The sequence below is a fragment of the Erythrolamprus reginae genome, chromosome 4, assembly GCF_031021105.1.
Source record: "Erythrolamprus reginae isolate rEryReg1 chromosome 4, rEryReg1.hap1, whole genome shotgun sequence".
In the NCBI taxonomy this organism is placed as follows: Eukaryota; Metazoa; Chordata; class Lepidosauria; order Squamata; family Dipsadidae; genus Erythrolamprus; species Erythrolamprus reginae.
In genome coordinates, this window is record NC_091953.1 from 115595276 (window position 1) to 115611649 (window position 16374).

Here is a 16374-nt window from a genome sequence, read left to right on the forward strand (position 1 = left end):
CCGGAGGTTGAAAACAGGCTTTTCCCCAACTACCAGTGGGCCCAGAAGGCCTGAAAATCAGCAGGCTGGCATGCCTGCTGACCTGAGCTCATGTGTCTACCAATATGGTTCTACGTGCCATCACGACTGTAAGGAATTAAGAGCAAGGTTTTGTTTCACTGTGAAAATTGGAGAGTGAAGTTTGAAGTGAATTTTCTTCTGACTGTTATCTTCACTGACATTTAAAAAATAAGAGAGAAGAAAGCTTTTGAAAAGGATTCTGCCTGGCACAGAAAAGAAATATGGGCTGTGATGGAGTCCAATTTTCCAGCTCAATGTTCCTGCTATTACAAGACTTTTTAAAAACGCACTGTGAATGCCTTCTTTTATTTTTACCAACTATATTTCACACAGCTTTGTTTATGGATGCATCATTCAGAAATAGAATCTCTTTCTTAAGTCACACAGTCTAAGTAATTCCAGTATATAGAAAAGTAGTTCTGAAAAACTTGTATTTCAGTATATGATCTCTTCAGACGTATTCTGCACCGTCTTTATAATAATTGCATATCGCTGTGTTACTAAATCTCATTCCTATCAATTATTTCCTGCTATTAATTTGCTTTTAATTTCCCTTCCTTTGCAAAAGCTATCTTTACAAACAAACCAGAATACACTGCCCAGGATAAAAATCAGCTTTTTGCTGCATTTTCAACAAAATAAAAGTTGTATTTGGAGAAAAAAACATGTTCCTGTAATTTACCTTCTTTATTTGTTTTAATTATATTTTCCTCCAAGCAGCTCAAGGATATATGTATAATATTTTCCTCCCAGCCATTTTTGATGGACTCAGCCACCCTATGAGCCATGGTAGAATTTGTAGAACTTCACAGCAGAGTGGTGATTCAAGGTTACTGAATCTTCACATTTTAAACCCCTTGCAAAACTGACTCTGAAAAAGAGGGCAGGCTTGAAATGTGAGGTCAACAATGGAAAACCTGCCTGCAGCCTCCTGGGTCTTCCCTCCTAATGTTAATGAAATTTGGCACCAAATTACAGCTCCATGCCCCTTTGCTTCTACAATAGATTATAACATTTTTCATTCCTTTCCAGTCACCCACCTACCCAGAACAAGGACAGAGCAATTGTACATTGTCCCATCTCCTTCATATCAACATTGGATTGATTGAAAGACAAAAAGTATACTTAGTTATGGCTCACCAAAAGGATGCTTACTGTTGTGTTAGAGATAGGATGATACATGAATCTGTTCCTTTCAGCTTCACTATCATTTTAGGACATCCCTTCTTTGCACAATTCATAACTGGCTTTTATAAGCAGAAGTACAAATGAAAGAAAGAGAGAGAGAGAGAGAGGAGGGAGGGAGTTAGAATGAGAGAGAGAGAGAAAGGAAGGAAGGAAGGAAGGAGGAAAAGAGAGGGAGAGAGGGAGAGAAAGAGAGAGAGGGAGAGGGAAAGAAAGAGAGAGAGAGAGGGAGGGAGAATGAGTGAGAGAGAAAGAAAGAGGGGGAGAGAGAGGAGGGAGGGAGTTAGAATGAGAGAGAGAGAGGAAGGAAGGAAGGAGGAAAAGGGAGGGAGGGAGAGAGAAAGAGTGAGAGAAAGAGAGAGAGGGAAAGAAAGAGAGAGAGAGAGGAGGGAGGGAGAATGAGTGAGAGAGAGAAAGAAAGAGAGAGAGAGAGAGAGAGAGAGGAGGGGGGATAAATCAAACTAACACTCTTATTTTAATGAAAATTCATCTGAGCATACCTACATTTTGCCCATCTACATGGTAGTACCTTGTCAACCTTAGCTGGTCTTCAGTAGGTTAAATAAAAATGAAACAGCTTACCCCACAGCTAAAAACTATAATTTTACTACAGTTTTTCTGCATCCCTTTCCCTAATACATCAACTATCATACAACAAGCATAACACATTGCAAAACCTCTAACTGAATACCTAGGAAAACTTTGCTGCTGATTGCAATTGGATTTGTGATGTGCGATGGCATCAAAAGGTATTTTCTGAATGAGCAACGGGGGAAGTGAGGCTCACATCCACATCAAATTGAAATAATAGTACTTTTCTTTCTTTCTTTCTTTCTTTAGAAGCAAAGCTACATACAGTATCTGGATGTGAGCGAAGAAATTGTTCTGAACATGTATGCCAGAGGCAAAAGACCTTTCTAATACCATATTGTGAAATGCGCTCTCCACACACTTACACAACTTAGACAGGAAATCAGTATTGCTTCCACTGGCGATGAGAAGGTGGACTTTATACTCCTGGATTCATGTTATTAAGAAGATGCTTTGGGGGAAAAGAGGTTCGGTTTTTTCATCATCTTTGAAGCTAAAACCACAAAAACACAACAAAACAATATATTTGCCTTAGATGTTTCTTGTGAATACTTCAGGAGTACAGATGTTTTCCCAAAAACAATGGTTCTTGAAGGCCACACTGAGGCATGTTCTTTGCCAATAGATTCTTGATTTTTCAAGCCAACCATTATTATTATTGTTGGTCGCGCAATCAGCCCGATGTTTAGACTGAATTTGGCACTTTGTCTACTTCTTGAGTGCTGTTGTTGTTACTGTTATTCCAATGAAGGAATTCCATGAAAATGAATAGATAATTATCACAATAGAAATGTCCATTTAAAACATTTTCTTCTGGGGAAGGATTAGAAAGCAATCCAGTACTGAGAAATCTTTGTGTAGAGAAAATAACATATTTTCTTTAGGCTGTAGAGCCGGGGTGGCACAGCAGGTAGAGTGCTGTACTGCAGGCCATTGAAGCTGACTGTAGATCTGAAGGTCAGCGGTTCAAATGTTATCACCGGCTCAAGGTTGACTCAGCCTTCCATCCTTCCAAGGTGGGTAAAATGAGGACAGGGTTGTGGGGGCAATAGCCTAGCTCTGTTAAAAAGTATTATTGCTAACATGTTGTAAGCCGCCCTGAGTCTAAGGAGAAGGGCGGCATAAAAATCGAATGAATGAATGAATGAATGAATGAATGAATGAATGAATGAATGAATGAATGAATGAAGGTTGTACAGAATGAAGGTTGTACAGAAAGTGGTAGCACTTCAGCTCCTGTGGTCATTGGATGAAATGGATTATCTGGACCCTTGTCAATCTGGCTTCAGAGCTGGCTATAGCATGGAAACTGCTTTGGTCATGCTGATGGATGATCTCTGGCAAGCCTGAGATGGGGGTCATTTCTCTATCTTGGTGCTACTTGACCTCTTAACGACTTTCAATACATTGACCATGGTATTCTTCTGGGACAACTAAGGGAGATAGGGTTAGGAGGCTCCGTGCTGCGGTGGTTTTCCTCCTATCTCTCTGGTGATTCACAGTGTTGGCAGTGTCACGCTAAATATTGCCAGCCCCAGAGACATTCAGTAATTAAAGAGTTAACTTTGTGTGCCTTACTAAGATCCTCCTATTATGATGTAATATCCTGCCAAAAACTAACATCAGTTCCTTCTTCTTCATCCTGAAACTCCATTCTCTTTTTACCTCTATCATGTGAAGACATATTTGTTTGTGTTGTCCCTCAAGACATGTTTTATTTTTCTACTTTTATAATAAAAGAAATCTTGTTTTGAACAAATGACTCAAGGCTTAATCCATCGCCTCCGCGGGGTTAATGTTCTAACGGACTTTAATCACTAACAAACCGCGACAGGCAGGAGGGCAGAGGTTGATCCCTAGACCCCTTGTTTGTGGGGTGCCTCAGGGCTCAGTTGTCTCTGCCTTCCTATTTAATATCTACATGAAACCACTGGATGAGGTCATCTGATGTTTTGGGGTGAGGTATCAGGAATATGCGGATGATACCAAGATGTATATCACCACCTCACATCAGTTCAGTGAAGCAGTAGATGTGATGTGCCGGTGCCTGAAGCTGTGAGGGTCTGCATGGGTGTTAACAGGCTCAGACATAATCCAGACAAGACCGAGTGGCTTTGCATATTGCCTCCTAAAGACTGTATTGACTGTCCATCCTTGGTTCTGTGTGTGTGTGTTAAATTGTCCCCAAAAGAACAGATTCACAATTTGGGTGTCCTCCCAGACCCACAGCTAAGATTGGACCAACATCTAATAGCTGTGACTAGCAGGACCTTTCTTTCTTTTCATTCAATCTTTCTTTCTTTCTTTCTTTCTTTCTTCCTTTCTTTCCCTCTCTCTCTCTTTCTTTCTTTCTTTGTATGCCGCTCTTCCCCGAGGACATGGGGCAGCTAACAGCACATAATACAACAATACAATAAAACAGCAAATCTAAGTAAATTTAAAATTACAATCTAAAAATCCAATATTTAAAAACAATCATACCAGTTCAATCATACAACATATATTTCATTTTGTTGGCCAGGGGGCTGAGACCTAATTGCCTCAAGCCTGGACATATAGGTGAGTCTTAAGATGCTTAAAGAAGGCAAGGATAGTGGGGGCAGTGCAAATTTCCAGAGGGAGCAGATTCCAGAGGGCCGGGGCCACCACAGAGAAGGCTCTTCCCCTAGACCTCACCAAGTGACATTGTCTGGCTTATAGGACCTGGAGAAGGCCAACTCTGTGGTACCTTATCAGTCGCTGGGACTCATACGGCAGAAGGTGGTCCCGCAAATAATCTGGCCCGATGCCATGTAGGGCTTTATAGGTCATTATCAACACTTTGAATTGTGTCTGGAAACCAATCGACAACCAATGCAGTCCACGGAGTGTTGGAGAAATAAGGGCATGCCTAGGGAGGCCCATGACTGCTCTCGCGGCTGCATTTTGCACCATTTGAAATTTCTGAACACTCTTCACCTTTGTACAGGTTTGTCTGGTGCACCAATTGCAACCCTACTGGGATCAGGAGGGTCTCCGCATAGTCACCCATGCCCTTATTATCTCGTGGTGCTGAGTTCTTTGCTACAGTATGAAACAATGGGATAGGAGTCCTTGTTTCATCTATTTTTTTTAATTAGCTTGAGCAAAATACCAATCCTGTAACACAATGGGAAGACCCTTTGTAAGTTTCCTGACAACAAACATTGTCTTCCTTTGTCTGCCGTTTCAATTTTTCAACCGTTACATTATGTTCGTACATGATTCATGGAGTTCAACCAAGCCCAGGGCTACTGTTTTTCTTGTTGCCTTGATATTTTGAAGTTCTTCCTTTCCCCTTTTACTGGAGTTCTATTGAACAAGGAAATAATTGCCCTGCAACTACATCAAACAAAAGCTAGCAACTGGCAGGATCTCAAGGCCCTACTCCTTAAATAATATAGATAAACACTGATCTTGTTGAACCTTGTGAAACCTACACAAAAAGAGTTTAAGTAAAAAACAGTGTAAATACTTTTAGCAACAGTAGTTTGCAGGTACTGCATCCATTGAAGGACCTCTCTTGTGCTGAAAACAGGGATCAGCTTCTTCTGAAAAGTTTCTTCTTGCTCAATTGACTCCAGGTCTATAATTAATATTTATTACAATAGGAAGCCTTCTCTGGCAGTCTTTCATCTAATCCTATGAAGAGGGCTGTTTGGTACCTAGAGAATGAGAAGATGACTTGAGAATACAAATGGGAAAGACAACTTGAGTGGCGTATTGAAACCAGGCAGGGGTACAGTACTGTTTGTTGTAGTTTTGCTATATATTTTTTCTAAAATAACTTAAATATTAGAAACATAGAAGACTGACGGCAGAAAAAGACCTCATGGTCCATCTAGTCTGCCCTTATACTATTTCCTGTATTTTATCTTAGGATGGATATATGTTTATCCCAGGCATGTTTAAATTCGGTTACTGTGGATTTACCAACCACGTCTGCTGGAAGTTTGTTCCAAGGATCTACTACTCTTTCAGTGAAATAATATTTTCTCACGTTGCTTTTGGTCTTTCCCCCAATTAACTTCAGATTGTGTCCCCTTGTTCTTGTGTTCACTTTCCTATTAAAAACACTTCCCTCCTGAACCTTATTTAACCCTTTAACATATTTAAATGTTTCGATCATGTCCCCCCTTTCCCTTCTGCCCTCCAGACTATACAGATTGAGTTCATGAAGTCTTTCCTGATACGTTTTATGCTTAAGACCTTCCACCATTCTTGTAGCCCGTCTTTGGACCCGTTCAATTTTGTCAATATCTTTTTGTAGGTGAGGTCTCCAGAACTGAACACAGTATTCCAAATGTGGTCTCACCAGCGCTCTATATAAGGGGATCACAATCTCCTTCTTCCTGCTTGTTATACCTCTAGCTATGCAACCAAGCATCCTACTTGCTTTTCCTACTGCCCGACCACACTGCTCACCCATTTTGAGACTGTCAGAAATCACTACCCCTAAATCCTTCTCTTCTGAAGTTTTTGCTAACACAGAACTGCCAATACAATACTCAGATTGAGGATTCCTCTTCCCCAAGTGCATTATTTTACATTTGGAAACATTAAACTGCAGTTTCCATTAGATTTGTTTATATTGTATTATTGTTGCTGTTAGCCGCCCCGAGTCTGCGGAGAGGGGCGGCATACAAATCTGATTAATAAATAAATAAAATATTTTTTTTTTCCCCCTAAAGCTGGATTTTCACAAATGCTTGTGCAGAATGGGCAGGGCATTCTATAAGAAGGCTTGTAAAAGTTATAAGCAATACTTAAAAAGCAGAATCTGATGGAAGGGTGACATATATAACTCATTAAAGAGACATTTGGATGACAGTGGGAATTCTGACTAAGGGAGAGATCCTTTAACAGAATTCAGAACAGGCAACAAAGCTTTCAAATAGGAATCACTACTGTTAGATGCTGTTTCCTTGGTATAACTGTCTGTCAGCACTGCAAGTTATTAGAGATAATGGTGGGTACAGAGAGAAAATCATACGTTTCGATTTTTTATTTTCAAGCCTATGTTCTATTTTTAGAGTTTCTCAAGACAAGGTGAAAGAATAACCCAGGATAAAGGTGAAAGCAGAAGTACATAAACTAAGAGCATTGGAAAATTATATAATTTTAATAGCTGAAAAACCTCCAGGAGGAGTAGGTATATTAATGAAGAAACTTAATAATTTGGAGCATGATAGATTAGAAAACTGGAAATCTTTATAGTTGATGCTTACAGGTATAATATTTGAAATAGATAAGAATTAATCAAGGGGCTGGAAGATATTTTGGCACACTTAAGACTGAAATCTACAACCTTTTAAGTTTGGCATATATTATTGTATATTGTATTAGGTATATTAATGAAGAAACGTAATAATTTGGAGCATTAGATAGATTAGAAAACTGGAAATCTTTATAGTTGATGCTTACAGGTATAATATTTGAAATAGATAAGAATTAATCAAGGGGCTGGAAGATATTCTGGCACACTTAAGACTGAAATCCACAACCTTTTGAGTTTGGCGGCCTGAGCCACCATGAGAGGGGGCTGTGAGTGGCTGGCTCACAAACGCACGTCCATTTGTGCAAACAGCATGTGTGCATGCCCTCCATTCCCACTTGCACATGAAGATCCACTCCTGTGAGCAGAAGGCTCTTGTCCTCATATATCAATCTCTGCTTGTGCTAACAGAGGATGCTCACGCATGAAGCACCATTAGTGCAAATAGAGCTTTGCACACAAGTGCAAGTGTCCTCTGCTCACACAAACACCCTTCGCTCAAGCAAGTGGATCTTTGCATGTGTGCACTTGTCTACTGCTCAACTTGCAGAGCTTCACCCATGCACACTAGCCTATTTTTTTAAACCACAGCCCGGTTTAGAACTAGTCGTGGCCAATGATGGGGTCCTATGGGCACGGTCAGATACGCAGAACAGGTAGAAAAATTTGATTTTTTTTCTTTTTTTCATTTCTGGGCTCTGGGTATGTTTTTCCTATCGCAGTAAATGAAGTTGAATGTGTATAATTTTAGAAGAGCTCTGTGTGTGTGTTTGTGTGTGTACGTACACATATAGTTTATATAGTAGATAATGTATATTTTTGTGTGCCTGTGTGTAATATGTATGTATATACAGTGATACCTCGTCTTAAAAACGCCTCATCATACAAACTTTTCGAGATACAAACCCGGGGTTTAAGATTTTTTTGCCTCTTCTTACAAACTATTTTCATCTTACAAACCTACTGCTGCTGCTGGGATGCCCCACCTGTGGACTTCCGTTGCCAGCGAAGCACTCATTTTTGCACTGCTGGGATTCCCTTGAGGCTCCCCTCCATGGGAAACCCCACCTCCGGACTTCCATGTTTTTGCGATGCTGCAGAGGAATCCCAACAGGGGAATCCCAGCATCGCAAAAATGAGCGCTTCGCTGGCAACGAAAGTCCGGAGGTAGGGTTTCCCAGCGAAGGGAGCAGCAGTGAAATTGCAGCATCGCAAAAACACCAAAGTCCTCGAAACCCCACCTCCGGACCTCTGTGTTTTTGCTTCGGCCACTTCGTCTGGCAAAGGGGGTGAATTTTGGGCTTGCACGCATTAATCGCTTTTCCATTGATTCCTATGGGAAACATTGTTTCGTCTTACAAACTTTTCACCTTAAGAACCTCGTCCTGGAACCAATTAAGTTTGTAAGACAAGGTATCACTGTATATGGCATAAATACATAGAATTAAATAGTATATTTTGGATGTTCAGTAAGAGTAAATAGATAGGGAAATTGTATATCTTTGAGAGAGGCACCCTAATCCTAATTCAAACCCTGGATGTAAGTCACGTCATGTTGGCCACCTTTAAGCCAGTCACATGACCTTTAAGCCATCCCCCAGTCACATGGTCATCAGGCCACTCCTACCTGATCACATGGCCATCAAGCCACACCCACAAATAAACCACACCCACAATGTGTTAGTAAAAAATTTGTAGCCCTTCACTGGTCATGACCCAGTAATAAACCATGGAGAAGAGTTGGGGACCCTGATTTAAGGGAAAGGGAATATATGTTAGTTAATATCTGTTGAAACTAAGGTCAAATAGCATTATATTTCATAATTTTAGGGTTTTTTTTCCTTCTTGTTTTATTTTCTTGCATGTCTTTTTTCCATTTTTCTTTCTTTTAGTTTGCATTTTACTCTATGCAAAATCATAAATAATCTAATCTAATCTAATCTAATCCACCATGTTGATTTACTCCAGCAGAATATATTGAGGATTATGTCTAATTATCATTCTATGACCAGACAGACAAAATATTGCAAGAGAATAGCAAAAAGTTTTGCTTTAATGGTAATTGGTATTGTATATATACAGACTATTTGTCTCACCAGAGGGGGAAAAGTAATGAATCATTACTTTTGCTGTATCACTGACAAATAGACTACATATGCACTTTATGTCTATGGAACAGGGGAAACAATTGTGTTTTCTGTACCAGAGGAGATAACAATTTGAAAAGTGCTACAATCAGCAATACGAGAATTGGACAATAGGAAAGAACACAAAATAGTGGATATAAGCAATATGAAAAGCACAGCTCAGAAGATTTAATGTTTTTTCCCCTTAAAATCAACATTAATATGCCATCAATGAGCCATGTCACATTTCATATAGTTCAGAAACAGTGGCTAGTTGCTGAAAATTGGATTTACTTGACGCTATAATTTTATCTTCAGAATACTGTTGGTCCATAACAATTGACTTTGAAACAATTTTTGTTACCTTAGACTTCATCTATAGTAGAGAAATAAAAGTCCATTATCCTATTTGTATTATTTGCATCAATTCTTCAACCTTAATATTTCCCTCTGATCTCTTCAATTACCATGTCACTTTTTTTTTCTTTCTACAAATTGTCACATCTAGATTTCCTCCATATATGACTCAATTTGTGACATAAGTGTCCCACTTTTCTTGATGCTGGATTTTTTTTTTTCATCAGAAAGGCCCTGAGATAAATTAGATGGACAGGGGTCATTTTATAAGTTTCCTGGCTAAGTGGGACTTGAACATCTCTCTGTCTTACTTTGAAACATAGAAACATAGAAGTCTGACGGCAGAAAAAGACCCCATGGTCCATCTAGTCTGCCCTTATACTATTTTCTGTATTTTATCTTAGGATGGATATATGTTTATCCCAGGCATGTTTAAATTCAGTTACTGTGGATTTATCTACCACGTCTGCTGGAAGTTTGTTCCAAGGATCTACTACTCTTTCAGTAAAATAATATTTTCTCATGTTGCTTTTGATCTTTCCCCCAACTAACCTCAGATTGTGTCCCCTTGTTCTTGTGTTCACTTTCCTATTAAAAACACTTCCTTCCTGGACCTTATTTAACCCTTTAATATATTTAAATGTTTCGATCATGTCCCCCCTTTTCCTTCTGTCCTCCAGACTATACAGATTGAGTTCATTAAGTCTTTCCTGATACGTTTTATACTTAAGACCTTCCACCATTCTTGTAGCCCGTCTTTGGACCCGTTCAATTTTGTCAATATCTTTTTGTAGGTGAGGTCTCCAGAACTGAACACAGTATTCCAAATGTGGTCTCACCAGCATTCTATATAGCGGGATCATAATCTCCCTCTTCCTGCTTGTTATACCTCTAGCTATGCAGCCAAGCATCCTACTTGCTTTCCCTACTGCCTGACTGCACTGTTCACCCATTTTGAGACATTTGACATTTATTTTATTTATTTATTACTTAGATTTGTATGCCGCCCCTCTCCGAAGACTCGGGGCGGCTCACAACACGTGGAAACAAATCATAAATAATCTAAATTTTAAATTTTAAAGATTTAAAAAGACCCCATATACTAACAGACATAGACACAAGCATACCATATATAAATTAAACATGCCCAGGGGAAGATGTTTCAGTTCCCCCATGCCTGATGGCATACTTATCACTAGAGTACTCTGGCTTTCATACAGCTCTCCTTTCCCTTGTGAGAAGCCCCTGTACATTGCTCATGTTCCTTTGCTTGATAGAGTGCATGGTAAGAGCATAGAGGTCACAGTCCCTATTGAATATAGGATCCTCAAGAGCATCTCCGACAGATGACCATCTAAACTATCTTTGAAGATCTCCAGCAAAGGCAAACTTAATAATAATATAATAATAACAGAGTTGGAAGGGACCTTGGAGGTCTTCTAGTCCAACCCCCTACTTAGGCAGGAAACCCTACAGTACTTCAGACAGATGGTTATCCAACATCTTCTTAAAAACTTCTAGTGTTGGAGCATTCACAACTTCTGGAGGCAACCTGTTCTATTGATTAATTGTTATAACTGTCAGGAAATTTCTCCTTAGTTCTAAGTTGCTTCTCTCCTTGTTCAGTTTCCACCCATTGCTTCTTGTTCTCAGGTGCTTTGGAGAATAGATTGACTCTTCTTTTGTGGCAACCCCTGAGATATTGGAAGACTGCTATCATGTGTCCCCTGGTCCTTCTTTTCATTAAATTAGCCATGCCCAGTTCTTGCAACCATTCTTCATATGTTTTAGCTCCTAGTCCCTCCAGAGATCTAATTTTATTCCATGTAGTTCTGGTCCTGGTCCTAGTTCTGGTCCTGTCCACTGGGGCAACAGAGAACAAGTCTATTCCCTTTTCTATGGGTCAGCCTTTCAGGCATTTGGCGATGGTTATCTTATCTCCCCACAGTCTTCTGTAAGCAAAACATGCTCAGCGCTTGTTTTTCCCAGGCCACAACATCCAAGTGGTTCTCACCAAGGCACAGGTTGATTCTGTGCTATGTTACGACAGCATGTGGCTTTTTGGTATCTATGTCATACTGTTGTCTCATGTTTAATTTCTGGTTAACGAGGACATCCAAGTTCTTTTCACAATTACTGCTGTGAAATCAGGTCTCCCTATGTAGCGTTTGTGCCTTAGATTGTTCTGACATGGATGCATTTTTTTCTTTACATTTCTATTAAATTCCATAACGTAGAAACATAGAAGATTGACAGCAGAAAAAGACCTCATGGTCCATCTAGTCTGCCCTTACGTTATTTCCTGTATTTTATCTTAGGGTGGATATATGTTTATCTCATGCATGTTTAAATTCAGTTACTGTGGATTTACCAAACACTTCTGCTGGAAGTTTGTTCCAAGCATCTACTACTCTTTCAGTAAAATAATATTTTCTCACGTTGCTTCTGATCTTTTCCCCAACTAACCTCAGATTGTGCCCCCTTGTTCTTGTATTCACTTTCCTATTAAAAACACTTCCCTCCTGAACTTTATTTAACCCTTTAACATATTTAAATGTTTCAATCATATTTAAATGTTTCGATCAACTCTTTTCTATTCCCTTATCCAGTCATTGATAATGATACTGAATTACACAAAACTCAGCACTTAGCCCAGGACTTACTACTTCCCTCCAAACTGAAACAGAGTTACTGTATTAGGAAACACACTTTGGAGGCATTTGTTCAGCCAATTGTATCCCACAGTCCATACTTCATTTTTCTATTAATTAGAATTCCATGCAAAATTTGCTGAAAGTTTTGATAAGATCCAGGTACACTACAGCAGTGACGTTCCTCTGATCTATCAATAACACTTCCCGAGGAAACTGGGTTAGTTTAGCCTAATTTGATTGAGATAAATACTATCCAAATGCTCACAAAATGGCTTCTTATAATTTATTCAAGATCCTCGCCTATGCACAGGAATCTAGCTGAAGGATCTGTAGTTTTCTGGGCCCTCCTTTTTTGAAAGTTGAGATAACGCTTCTGCTGTACTTAAATAGGGGTTAATTTCAGCAGAAGTGTTTTTTCATTTAAAAAAAATGCACCAAAAATCTGTTGTGGTTAGCTCTGGCCCAGCTCCTGCCCCAAGGACTGTGGATGTGGGGGAGACATCCACATGCCGCAGGCCTGTTTTGCTCCCGGTGGAATCTGATGATGAAGGCTCCTCTGACCAAGAAGACATGAGTGACAGGGAGGAGGAGAGTGTGGCAGACAGCTCAGAAGGAGATCAATTATCTAGCTTCTCCTTGAATTCGGAACAAGAGTTAACGATACAGCCATGCATGCGGAGAGCGATGCATAGGCAGCAACAACTGAGAGATTATTATCAAAGAAAATGAGGCCACCTGTGGTTGGGTGGGGCTGGGGTAATTAGTGAGGCTGCTATAAATAGCAGCCTGTGGGTTTGGCCATTGTGGAGGATTATCTGATCCTTGTGTTTCGTGCCTGCCTTGCTGACTTTGACCTTTGTGTGCTGATTTTTCCCCGCTTTGAAACTAAACCAGAGCAAAATGTGTTTCACTTTGTGAAAGAAGAAGGACTGTGAATTGCCTCACAGCTGCAAGCTAAGTATCTCAGAACTGATAAGGGATTTGTACAAATTACCAGTTTGTTTGGAGACGAGTGCTCTTTGCTATACAAAAAGAGTGCTTAGTTTATTTGAATTTCCGGTATAAAGAACATTGTTTTGAATTTTCAAACGTGTGTGTGTGTCTGAAATTTGTATCTGTGAATTTTCAGGAGGATTCTACCAGAGAGCTCGACAGAACAAAATCAAGCTTATTTTAGAATTCCATTTTACTCCTCAGTTGGCTACACGGCAAATAAAAAAATGTCCAGACATGTCCCTCTACAAATTTTCCCTTTCTCTTCCACCATTCCCTTCCATTCTTACTGTTACTTCCACTTTGGTTTTGAGGGACACCTGAGCACATGGAAATATGGGTCAGGAAACTCTTTTTGTGGGATTTTTTGGCTGTTCTAAAGAAATGTAGGAAAGCACATGCCCTCAGGTATTCTGAGGTAACGTTCCCCATCAAACACAACTATACTGTTTTTAACAGTAGAGGGAGTTATGTTATCAGTTCTCCTCCTATATTTCTCTAGCATTTTGCATTGATAAGGTGGGAGTGAGGGGGAATTAAACCTTTTACTTTTAATGTTGCTAATACAGTGTTCCCTCGATTTTCATGGGGGATGCATTCCGAGACCACCCGCGAAAGTCGAATTTCCGTGAAGTAGAGATGCGGAAGTAAATACACCATTTTTGGCTATGAACAGTATCACAAGCCATCCCTTAACACTTTAAACCCCTAAATTACCTTTTCCCATTCCCTTAACAACCATTTACTCATCATTATTACTGGTACTCACCACTGAATAAGACACTCAGTGATCCTGATATTTATAAACATAATTATTTATTAACAATTTTTTTTTTTTGCGATAACAACACTGATTGGTCGAGATTTCGGTCAATCAGCAATAGCAGACAAAAGTTTGGCGATGACGTATGACATCATTGGGTGGGAAAAACCATGGTATAGAAAAAAAACCCGCAAAGTATTTTTTAATTAATATTTTTAAAAAAACCGTGGTATAGGATATTTGCGAAGTTTGAACCCGCGAAAATCGAGGGAACACTGTATATTCTTTGACTGAATACAAATTCCTAACATTAGGAGAAAAATAAACTGGTAAAATAAACTCGAGCAATGATTCCCCTGCCCATTTGGGTTCTACTTTTGCAGTAATAGTTGTACAGAGCTTCATATGTGGCTCTTGGGCGTGTGGAATTTGCTGATTTCCATCCATAGTTCAACTATCGTCTCTTCCTGGCTATGAGGAATGTGGTAGACCAACTCAGATGAAAACAAATATCTCTTCTGAGTATTCTAAGACTTGAGGGCATCCAGCCATCCTCAGATTTGTGGGGTTGAATTACTATTTGCGGCTATAAATAAATGAAGCCCCAAAGGTCACAGATTCCAAACAATAGTCCTTACTCTCAAGATCTGTTCAAATACTCTCCTAATTTGCAGAAAGATTATGAGTCCTAGAGCTCTCAAGAGCAGGAGTAAGTAATCTTGCACAGGCACATACAGAAACAGAATGTAGGGATTCATGCTAAGATGATTTTACAAATTTATGGAATTCTTATAATGAACATCTGTGTGTAGATTATTTCTTCATTTACAAAAAGGAGAAAGCTGCCCTAAAAATATTCAAAGAACCCATCACAGTTTTACTTTAAATTGAAAAAAAATGTGATTCAGCAAAATGGATTCCACTAGGGCATGAAGGGCTACATAAATTTACTGAGCCTACCAGTATCTGTCTTGAACATTTTTGGATTCTTTATGCATTTTATGCATGCATATTTGTGGAGCTTCACTCAAGATAGATAGGTAGGTAGGTAGGTAGATATAGATGGAGAAGGTATGTAGAAAGTGTATTTATTGACTGTGAAAGAGATAGTGATTTTTTGGTACATTTTAATGATGGTTGATTGACTACTAGTGTTGGGCGAACCAAACCCGCACAATTCGGGTCCGTACCAAATTTTGTGGTGTTCGGCATGCCGGACCTGAATTTTTTTAAAAATTCGTGCTCCGGTTGGTGTTCGTGCCGAACACCGCGAAAGCCACCGCCTGGCTGTCATCTGATGAGAAGAGGAGGCGGAGCGGGGCCCAAGTGGCAGCGGAGGAAGGTGAAAATCGGGGAGCTGTCGGCCAGTCGGGAGGATGGGAGGGAGGCGCAAAAGGAGCTGGGGAATCCCTCCCACGAAGAGATTCTGGGGGCGGGGCTTTGATGTCCATAGAATCCAAGAAGTGATTGCCTTGGCGTCCTTAGCAACCTGCCAGTATATGTGACATCAAAGCTTTGCCCCCGGAATCTCTTCGTGGGAGGAATTCCCCAGCTCCTTCAAAGGGTGGTCTTTTCATGTAAAAAGAAACATTGTTATTTTTACGAAAAAGGATGCCGCAGTGGCACTGCAAGCAAAGGGCGGTCCTTTCACGTAAAAATAAACATTTTTATTTTTATGTGAAATGACCTCCCTTTGCTTGCAGCGCTGCTGCAACGTCCTTTTTCGTAAAAATAAAAATAAATAAAAATTAAAAATCTATAAAAATAAAAAACGATGGGATTCCGGGGGCGGAGCTTTGGCACCACGGACCGTTCGGGTTCGGCTGAACTTTGCGTGAAGTTTGTCCGAACCTGCCGAACCCGAACACCGTTGGGTTCACCCATCACTATTGACTACATGAATGATTGAATATAAATGATATTGACAGTCTGCAAGACTACTTCTTAGTACATGAGTTATAATATAGTTTACTTCTCTGTGGCAGACTATGTTTTTCCAGAGGTCTTTTAATTTTGAGCAACTGTTAGATTCAAGGCTCAAATCAGCAACTTTTTATGCACTATATACTTGCCCCATCACTGAGATATGGTGCCTTCTACCTTTTTTATTGTGATCTCCAAATGAAATGTGAATGAGTTAATGCCTTTTGTAATTGGCAGATCAAATATGAATGAAGCAATGTGTATTTTAGCGTATACAAATTAATCATATTGATTTAAACATTGAATTGCTTCAATTTTCTGAAATAAAATAAGATGGAGTTTGCAAAACCCTTCTAATCATTAAAATATTTGATTATTCAATCCCAAAATATCTGAAAAGTTTGAGGGGACTGTTGCAATTCAGAAAAA

General features: G+C 39.6%; 1 protein-coding gene across 1 annotated transcript in view; it reads right to left on the bottom strand.

The window, feature by feature from the left end:
* Positions 1–16374, bottom strand: part of GPC6 (glypican 6) — a 992840-nt gene that overhangs the window by 543060 nt on the left and 433406 nt on the right. The gene's annotated exons all lie outside the window — the stretch shown is intronic.